Genomic DNA, 11,104 nt, shown 5'->3' with positions numbered 1-11,104 from the left:
CGAATTTACTGTTGCCAAACTATAAATGACCGAGCATTTCTGACGGATCGAGTTACGGGTGCCTGTTGTCGAGAAAGAAGATGAAGGCATTCGCTTGTGTGTTAAAGCATCTCGCCACGTCATTGGGGACCCAACTGAGCAAGATATTGAATAGCATAAGCCAGTCGTAATCATCCGATTTGCCACTGTGAGGTTGTCTTGTTTGGACAAGCTGCCTGGGTAATTCTGTCAATAAACGCGGCCGCAGAGATAGCAATTGGCAGAATAAACCCCGAGCAGAGGAAAAAAACCTTCTCCCATCCGCACAATATGCACGACCAAAGTCTTTTCACCGGCTTGTTGAGTCGCAGAAATTGGGCGTAATTCACTAGCAGGTGAGAAAAGAGTAAGTGATAAAATCCGTTGGTAAGAATCCTTCAGGGTCGCTCGCCGCCATGTTTACCTTGCAAACTAAATTCAACAACCGTGCCGTCAGGTGCAGGGAGACTAAAGACGAGCCGCCGAACCTGGAAAACAAAGCTCACAGAATAAACGACACAAGAAAGCGATGCCGATCAGCGGTCCCCTGTTTCTTGTTGGGCCGGGCTGGTCCGCTGTCCTCCCCGGGGCATCCGCAGGGAGCCCTCCGCTAAGGCATCCGATACCAGTTAAAATTGACGGAATTACGGTTGGGGCGTACGGGGTGTGAACTACCTCGCAGCTACTGGGAACATGATACTCATAAATTCGGACAGAGAGAATGCCCTTCCGGCTGGCTACAGTGGCATTCGCGGGTTACAACTCAAGACAATGCACCTTCATGCATCTCAAATCGAGGGGCTCTCAATGCATGCTTAGGTTTAGAAGTCTCTTTGTCCTTCTGCCAACAAAAAAGGTAAACCGAGCTCTTCAAAACATTGCCGTGCAATTAGATAACAGATCCATTGCCATTTCTCAAGTGCAGACACTGACGAAATCGAGGGCTAAGCTTTCACATTCAATATCTACATGAATGTTGGTGTTCCATGCCTTTGAAGATACATGTATACCAAAACAAATGCTGATTCATGGACGGAATCTGCAGGATAATCAGCGTACATGCATGCACAACAAATATAGGCATTTTGAATAGGTTTAAGGAGTCAGACGGCCCATAATATTGGTGATTGAACTGCACAACCGTTTGTCCTGAATCCACACACTAAAAATCATTTCCTTGTTCAACTGTGGTACCCACAATATGCCGTTTCAAAAACGGCACTGAATGTCATGAGCGTTTTCAACATTTAAGTCGGTTTCATGCTCATGAGTACCCGGTAATCTTAGAACGTAAGATTTGAAGCTTTACATGGTGGATGAAACATGAGAAATGAGTTTGCGGGTACACCATGGAATCAATCTCTTTTGGACGAGGTGTGGTTCTTAAAAGAACCGGCGAGTGTAATCTCGACGTCCCGGCCAGCGTGCTCTGAATTTGTACTCACCGGTTCTTTTAAGAACCACATTGCCTCGTCCAAAAGAGATTGATTCCATGGTGTACCCGCAAACCCATTTCTCATAATCTTAGAATGTATTCTAAAATAATCAAGCGCCAGTTTAGTTGATTAAATACATGTAATAACAATAATTAAAAGTATGACTTTTAAATGGGCTAATATCAGCCCTATTGGTTGTTCAAGGGGCAACAAATTTTAAGACAAACAAATCATGGAAAGTAACACCAACAATCAAAATTAGTCCTTGAAAACTCAAGTCATTAGATAGGTTTTCAGTAATGATTTCAATTTTGTAGTTCAAGGACAAGACGTCAGAGTTCCAGATGCGTGGAGCTGCCACGCAGTAGCTATTATCCACTTCGTTCAAAACGGACTGACAGGATTCGGTTCAGGTACCAATTCGGGCGTTTCACAATAGTGCGTCTCCAAGAGTTTGCAACGCATGGGCCAATCACAGTGCACGAAATCTATCGAGCCAATGCGCGTTTGGAGAGGGTCGACAAATTTCGCGCGTTGTGAATAGCCAAAGCGTTTTCAAACTCTTGGAGGCGCACTATTGTGAATCGCCCGTATTTTCTCTTTCTCGGCCACAAAGTGGTGACATTTCAGCTTTAGCAGAATAGTTGTTCACAGCACTCCTTACTCGGAGTGGAAAGTTGTTTCTGACTAAGTCCCGGAAGCAGACCTCAAAATACATGGTAAGTTTATTTTCCTCTGTCACAGCACGGGGTATCGGGTCGAAGTTCAGAACCTATGTATGACAATCATTCGATATCTATATTTCAGAAGCTTGGTAACCCAAATTTCATAAGATTGTCGATGAGTTTGTGAACATTAAATTTCCCAGGAGACGGATTAGGTTTCGCGAGTTCAAGTCGACAGTGTTTGACCCGACCAAATCTGTGAGCCCAGGCCTCAGAGTAGTACTGAGCTTTACACCATTCTCAAGTCTGAGATGCTCAAATTATGCTGAACTATAAAGTTCCTGTGGAAATGCCTCAAAGCGTGTGCATAGTTGCTAAAGATAACGATATTCCCTAGTGAGTCTTCTGAACACTATTCCCGCACGATGCGACCACCTATCCCACTGGACAAGACCTCTACGGCCCTGGAATTCAACATTTCTATTTTTAAAAACAATCCTGTGTTGGTCCTAGATTCCAATTCAGATAACATCCGTAACGGGAGCCCTCCACACGTCATAATCTTGCGCACATCGACGCAAACCTAAACCAAATTATGCCAGTCAAGAGCGATAGTTTCCACAAAACACCCAGACATTAAATCATATTTGATTTTCTCGCAATTTTCCCCCTGCTCTCCTCTGTTTTTTACCCCGCGGGTCGTCGTGAGGCCACCCACAGGGGTCGAGCTCGGGCCTGTTAAATTTTCTCTTCGTTTGTTTTTAATTTCAGAAAAGAATGCGCGCCTAGATGTGTTTTGCCAACAGATTTACAGAGTAAATAGAAATGACACGGACTCAAAGCGCCGCCGCAGCTGCCGGGGAACGGGTCCACCCCAGCGCGGTACCTAATCCCCCAACTCGCCTCGATACATTCCGTCGAAACCCTTATCCATGCCTCCGTTTTACTCCGATAAACTCCAACTCCTGGACCCCAACATCCCAGATAAGCCATCCATATTCTTGACACCGTGGAAAGAGCACAAAATTGAATTCTTCATGCACGAGCACACCAATGCGTTTGGACAAGCCCAATTTGTTCTCACAAATTACGTTTTTGTAAATTCATTACCGGGGCGGCCATTATATTGAAAAGTCGCAGGGACATCTGCGCAGCATGCCAAGCCGGCGGGATTGGCATCGGTATTGACATCTCTCCGCGGTGGTCCGTGACGCCAGAAGCGGCTACACGTACACTGGTTTGCGGCCGCCGGCGAAGAACTGAATATCGTCACGACCGGCACTCTTTGTTTTAACAGCAGAAATATTACCCTCGGTCAAAACAAAACGTCAAAATTGAACTTGGAGCGCCCCCTGTCGGTTGGACATGGTAAAAAAAGAAAGGTATGATCAATCGTTTGCCTAGGCCTACGCAATGGGCAATGTAAAGGATTTTTTAATTCCATGATGAACTTATTCAGTATTTCGAGGGCAGCCACTGATGCACAGATCGCAAGGGTGTGAACGTCTGTAATGCGCCTACACACTCGCATGGCGATCATACGCAAGACATCCACATCTTGACCCCAGATTGTGACCAATAAACACGCGACCAACTCGTGTGACAGGGTCAGCATACGACTATATTTATAGGGGTTGCTGAAAGTTTGTATGTACACGTAATATAGTAAGACTTGGCCTTTCAGAACGGCCCTGGTGAGGGCAAGACACTTGAGGCGCCTTTTCATATGCGCGTCAAAACTTGTCCCAAGCGTTGCGTATCCGTAATTCGTTCCCGGGGCGATTTTGACGGCCCGAATGCAACACACACGTGTGTTATGTTAATGGAGTAGATTTTTGTGTCCGTGAAAGTGAAACGCAACGCATCCAATAAACGTACATCTGGAAAGGCGCCTTTGGGGGCTGGGGTTCGTGGAGAGAAAACGCACAAAGATCAACCGTACAGAGTACGAAAACCTGGAAGAGAAGGGTGACCTGCTGCTCCCGTGGATGGACCCCACATCAGCGTCCCTGGCGAGTCCATCGTGGCTTCTTTCACAGCCCTATCCAAGTCCATTCACAGGTAGTTTCATAAAATCAGTCATTACTGAAAGGGTGATCAGTGACAAAAATGTCCTTTGCTAAAGTTCATTTGAAAAAGGCTTCTGGCGTGGTTACATGACTTGCGATGGACTTACAGGAGCATGTGATGGACTTGACTTGTTTGGATTGTGGGCTTGTTAAGACCACTCAAGACTTTCACAAGACCTCCTGTCTGAATTCAAGTCACAAGCCATTCAAATGAATTTCGGCAAACGCGCATTCCTTTGTCATTGTTCAACCGGTTACTTGTGACTGGTCTTGGCCATGGTCTTGAGTCTTGTGATGGTCTCGACTACCACACTGGTGGCAACCCAAGTTTGGGTGGTTCGAATTCACTTTCGATTCATTTAACCACCCTGTTAGTGTTAATTGATACACTACGCGACTCTTGGACAAAACGACCCAGAAAAGAAGTTCTAACTCAATCTGCTGGGTTGTGACGACAGAAACTTGGGGCAACTACAGAGGGCCCGGAACTACAGAGGGCGCAGCGCATCATTATAACAAGGACCACGACCATATGATTTGGCTACTGCTTGCAATAACACAGAAGTCTATGGAAAACGCAGTCAGTGGCTTCCATGGCCGGACAGAGGCATAGCCAGCAAACATTATAGCAGTCTGGTCTCCATCCATAATAATATCAAGGGGACCAGTCGCCAGTTCTCAAACACTTATACCCGCAAGAAATGAGACCGAGGGGTACCCCCCCCAACATGTCCAATCCCTATACACATTCCAGACTATTGTTACTTAACACATCCCCCCCAAGATGTCTGAAAGGAATTCCCCAGATTCCTGCGAGACAATGACCAACACAAAGCGGGGGGGGGGGTTCTCTCCGTCTCATACCTTGCCGCATACGTATACAAACACTACTCCACACATTTTTGGGGTTCGCATAGCGCACAAGCTTCTATTGTAAGGCTATGGAGATTGCATCGTGTAGAACACAAGCATACCCGCTTTACTTCAAGCACGGAGGAAGGAACAAAAAAAATGTAAAGATTAACGACCAGACAAAATTTTCATTTGTGTTTCTGAAATCTCAGGGATGTTGGTATGCTTGTTATTGGGCCCGGAACAGTGCTGATTTTACACTGTTTTCAATTAATGGGGATTGAATTAGAGGTGCACCATTAGAAATAAATTCCCATAGACAGCAGTGATAAATCCCCATACTTCACAAATATTTTAAAAATGCTCACAATCTCACAGGTGTTCAGGCTGCACATAAAAAAGAATGATGTTCCACGTGTCCCCTTTCATTTTCCTTTCAGTTTTTGGAGGATTGACCAATGAATTTTTGAGAAATTTTCACCAGAAGCAGACCACCCCTAAAATATAGAAAATGTCCCTGCCCAGAAAAGTAGCCATTTTAAAAACCATCCCTCTGCAAAACGGCCAAATAGTGTCATTTTCGGACCCGATTGCATCCAAATCATTTGACGCCCAAAGTCCGGGCCAGAGGTTCAGTGCCACATTTCTCCAATTCCTCAATTCAAGGCTCTCAGGACTCTCTAACGTAGAATATTTCGAGTGTATAACTTTTATTCACGAGCTCGGCGGACATATTTAGGGCCTTTTAGCGAGGGTGCACCCTCAAGGCGCATAAACTTGCCTACCTATGCGGTGCGTGAGTACTCAAGGACTGTCGATTTCATTTCAAAACACACCCCCTTTTATTCCTGCTCGGAGCGGGAAATAGTGTATTTGATTTGAGTTGAGTTGATTTATTCACTATTTCCAAAAACATCTTATTACAAAAATGAATTAAAGAAAAGCAAACTCAACGATTTCCGAAAGTAAAAAATAGTAGGGATAACGCAAAAAAGTTCAATTAATTTAACTGATTTCCATTGCGGTCCCAACTGATGAGAATTAACCTGACAAGTACAGTAAAATAGATCAAAAATCATCCAAATATTATAGACGAATCAAAAACACAAAAATCGCGTGGCAAAAGCAGAAGTACACATTCACACAAACAATGGTCGTCAATATTAAAAGCCCTCCCTGACAGTTTCTCTTAAATGAACCCGAATCAAACTTGAGTATAGTGTGAGTTACCTTGGGGGAGGAGGGGACAGGATGGCCTAAGCGCCTTTTTAGGCGACAATGGGGTAAAACCAAAAGCTAATACTGATTTGACATCCATTGCAATCTCGATGTCGGTTTTTGTGGTTGAATTCCAGCAACTAGGATTAATAATTTCTTTCGAGTTTATTTCCTGCTTGTATTTTTAGGGCAGACCTGTCTGACTAGGGTAAGTGATGGATCAACCTTTCACAAGAAAAGGAGCGGCAGATGCAACGCATTTGTTGCAACTTTTGCGGGAAAGCCAAGAAGATGTGGGACGTCTTTTTTGAGAGAATTTTTCTTGACAAATATCAAATTACTCTGCAGTTGAAAGCGAACGAAATTTGTTGTTATAACAAATGAAATGTATTTCCATCAATAAAATGGGAAGGCGATTGCCGCCCGACTGTGCCACTCCTGGATCTCTTCCTGTTGAATCACCAATAATAAACATTATACGCCGGACAGCTTTTAGACTGGGATCACTGAGAAGAAATGGACCCGACACGGTCGGGATCAGTTTCACCGTCGAAAATTTAAAAAATGAATGAAACTAAATCAGCATCAATCCTGTAGCTCACTGTATTCAAAACTAGAAAACTGCCTTGTGGGTTCTGCGACCAGGGACATGGAAAAAAAATGTGATGAAGGGGGGGAAAAATGCAAAAGTTATGCGGTGTTGACCAAGCATTCAGGCGCACGGACTCCTGAAATTCGCTACGAATTGCAGTTACCGGCTTCCATATAGGACTCTTCTGGGTCTCGGGTTCCCGGCCCACCGCACTTCCTCCCTGCCCATCCATTTAACCCAAAAGGGTCGAGCGGCCATGCAAGGGAGGAACGAGACAGGCCCCTAAGCCCTGGCCGCCGAGTCGGCCATACGTCTCGAACCTGTACTAAGGCGCTCACCTGGACTTCGCGGACAGTGCCAGCCGCAGAGCTTACCCGTTAGGCTAAGGTACTGCTGGTATTTGACGGGGGTGAATTGGAGTCTCTTATAGCTACTCACAGCAAGCGTCGGGAAAATAAAAAAAAGTCACTTCTGGGATTCGAACCCACCGTCTAACGATCTGACGACCGCGAGCTTTACCACTCGGCCATCTCAGAGATGTTGCTGTTCATGTTAATTTAATAAGGAGATAACAAAGTCTTTCAACTTGCTGCACAGAATGTTGCTGTGTAAATACTGAGTGACTGAAACGTCATCCGCCCTGAGCCGAAGTGCACCCTCAGCGGCGAAAGAAAGACGGGGGTACTAAGTTTTCCAACCGGGTTCTGAGGGTACACCCTGGTAATTAGGCCAGAAATATGTCCGCCGAACTCATTAATAAAAGTTATAGACTCAAAATATTCTATATTAGAGGGTCCTGAGAGCCATGGAACTGAGGAATTCAAGAAATATGAGACTGGACCTCTGGGCCGGACTCAGGGCTTCCAATTCTGAGCAATTTGGATGCAATCGGGTTTAAAAGTGGCACTATTTGAGCCATTTTGCTGAGGGAGGGTTTTTCAAAATGGCTACTTTTCTGGACAGGGACATTTTTTTGCATTTTAGGGGTGGTCTGCTTCTGGTGAAAATTTCTCCAAAATTCATGGGTCAACCCCCCCAAAATTGAAAGGAAAATGAAAGAGGACATGTGGAACATTATTTTTCTGTGCAGCCTGAACACGTCCTGTGAGAGTTGTGAGTATTTTTGAAATATTTGTGAAGTATGGGGATTTATCACTGCTGTCTATGGGAATTTATTTGTAGTGGTGCACCCCTAACACGCGTTCGGCGAGCGCGCAAAGACCACACAATTATTCTAGACTAAAATCGTTGCGCGTACTCAGCGTGCTCCGCGTCAAGGGTGCACCGCTACAAATAAATTCCCATAGACAGCAATGAAAATCCCCACACTTAGCAATTATCTTAAAAAGAACTCACAACTCTCACAGGTGTCCAGGCTGCAGAGAAATACGATGATCGACATGTCCCCTTTCATTTTCCTTCAATTTTCAGGGGGTGGACAAATGAATTTTTGAGAAATTTTCACCAGAAGCAGACCACCCCTAAAATATAGAAAATGTCCCTGCCCAGAAAAGTAGCCATTTTAAAAACCATCCCTCTGCAAAACGGCCAAATAGTGTCATTTTCGGACCCGATTGCATCCAAATCATTTGACGCCCAAAGTCCGGGCCAGAGGTTCAGTGCCACATTTCTCCAATTCCTCAATTCAAGGCTCTCAGGACTCTCTAACGTAGAATATTTCGAGTGTATAACTTTTATTCACGAGCTCGGCGGACATATTTAGGGCCTTTTAGCGAGGGTGCACCCTCAAGGCGAATAAACTTGCCTACCTATGCGGTGCGTGAGTACTCAAGGACTGTCGATTTCATTTCAAAACACACCCCCTTTTATTCCTGCTCGGAGCGGGAAATAGTGTATTTGATTTGAGTTGAGTTGATTTATTCACTATTTCCAAAAACATCTTATTACAAAAATGAATTAAAGAAAAGCAAACTCAACGATTTCCGAAAGTAAAAATAGTAGGGATAACGCAAAAAAGTTCAATTAATTTAACTTATCTCCATTGTGGTCCCAACTGATGAGAATTAGCCTGACAAGTACAGTAAAATAGATCAAAAATCATCCAAATATTATAGACGAATCAAAAACACAAAAATCGCGTGGCAAAAGCAGAAGTACACATTCACACAAACAATGGTCGTCAATATTAAAGGCTCTCCCTGACAGCTTCTCTTAAATGAACCCGAATCAAACTTAAGTATAGTGTGAGTTACCTTGGGGGGAGGGGACAGGATGGCCTAAGCGCCTTTTTAGGCGACAATGGGGTAAAACCAAAAGCTAATACTGATTTGACATCCATTGCAATCTCGATGTCGGTTTTTGTGGTTGAATTCCAGCAACTAGGATTAATAATTTCTTTCGAGTTTATTTCCTGCTTGTATTTTTAGGGCAGACCTGTCTGACTAGGGTAAGTGATGGATCAACCTTTCACAAGAAAAGCAGCGGCAGATGCAACGCATTTGTTGCAACTTTTGCGGGAAAGCCAAGAAGATGTGGGACGTCTTTTTTGAGAGAATTTTTCTTGACAAATATCAAATTACTCTGCAGTTGAAAGCGAACGAAATTTGTTGTTATAACAAATGAAATGTATTTCCATCAATAAAATGGGAAGGCGATTGCCGCCCGACTGTGCCACTCCTGGATCTCTTCCTGTTGAATCACCAATAATAAACATTATACGCCGGACAGCTTTTAGACTGGGATCACTGAGAAGAAATGGACCCGACACGGTCGGGATCAGTTTCACCGTCGAAAATTTAAAAAATGAATGAAACAGCATCAATCCTGTAGCTCACTGTATTCAAAACTAGAAAACTGCCTTGTGGGTTCTGCGACCAGGGACATGGAAAAAAAATGTGATGAAGGGGGGGAAAAATGCAAAAGTTATGCGGTGTTGACCAAGCATTCAGGCGCACGGACTCCTGAAATTCGCTACGAATCGCAGTTACCGGCTTCCATATAGGACTCTTCTGGGTCTCGGGTTCCCGGCCCACCGCACTTCCTCCCTGCCCATCCATTTAACCCAAAAGGGTCGAGCGGCCATGCAAGGGAGGAACGAGACAGGCCCCTAAGCCCTGGCCGCCGAGTCGGCCATACGTCTCGAACCTGTACTAAGGCGCTCACCTGGACTTCGCGGACAGTGCCAGCCGCAGAGCTTACCCGTTAGGCTAAGGTACTGCTGGTATTTGACGGGGGTGAATTGGAGTCTCTTATAGCTACTGACAGCAAGCGTCGGGAAAATAAAAAAAAGTCACTTCTGGGATTCGAACCCACCGTCTGACGATCTGACGACCGCGAGCTTAACCACTCGGCCATCTCAGAGATGTTGCTGTTCATGTTAATTTAATAAGGAGATAACAAAGTCTTTCAACTTACTGCACAGAATGTTGCTGTGTAAATACTGAGTGACTGAAACGTCATCCGCCCTGAGCCGAAGTGCACCCTCAGCGGCGAAAGAAAGACGGGGGTACTAAGTTTTCCAACCGGGTTCTGAGGGTACACCCTGGTAATTAGGCCAGAAATATGTCCGCCGAGCTCATTAATAAAAGTTATAGACTCAAAATATTCTATATTAGAGGGTCCTGAGAGCCATGGAACTGAGGAATTCAAGAAATATGAGACTGGACCTCTGGGCCGGACTCAGGGCTTCCAATTCTGAGCAATTTGGATGCAATCGGGTTTAAAAGTGGCACTATTTGAGCCATTTTGCTGAGGGAGGGTTTTTCAAAATGGCTACTTTTCTGGACAGGGACATTTTTTTGCATTTTAGGGGCGGTCTGCTTCTGGTGAAAATTTCTCCAAAATTCATGGGTCAACCCCCCCAAAATTGAAAGGAAAATGAAAGAGGACATGTGGAACATTATTTTTCTGTGCAGCCTGAACACGTCCTGTGAGAGTTGTGAGTATTTTTGAAATATTTGTGAAGTATGGGGATTCATCACTGCTGTCTATGGGAATTTATTTGTAGTGGTGCACCCCTAACACGCGTTCGGCGAGCACTCAAAGACCACACAATTATTCTAGACTAAAATCGTTGCGCGTACTCAGCGTGCTCCGCGTCAAGGGTGCACCGCTACAAATAAATTCCCATAGACAGCAATGAAAATCCCCACACTTAGCGATTATCTTAAAAAGAACTCACAACTCTCACAGGTGTCCAGGCTGCAGAGAAATACGATGATCGACATGTCCCCTTTCATTTTCCTTTCAATTTTCGGGGGGTGGACAAATGAAGTTTTGAGAAATTTTCACCAG

This window comes from Acanthaster planci, linkage group LG05 (genome assembly GCF_054643075.1).
Source record: "Acanthaster planci isolate LZ-2023a linkage group LG05, COTS_SCS, whole genome shotgun sequence".
NCBI lineage: Eukaryota > Metazoa > Echinodermata > Asteroidea > Valvatida > Acanthasteridae > Acanthaster > Acanthaster planci.
The sequence above is the reverse complement of the archived record's forward strand: the minus strand, read 5'-3'. Positions refer to the sequence as shown.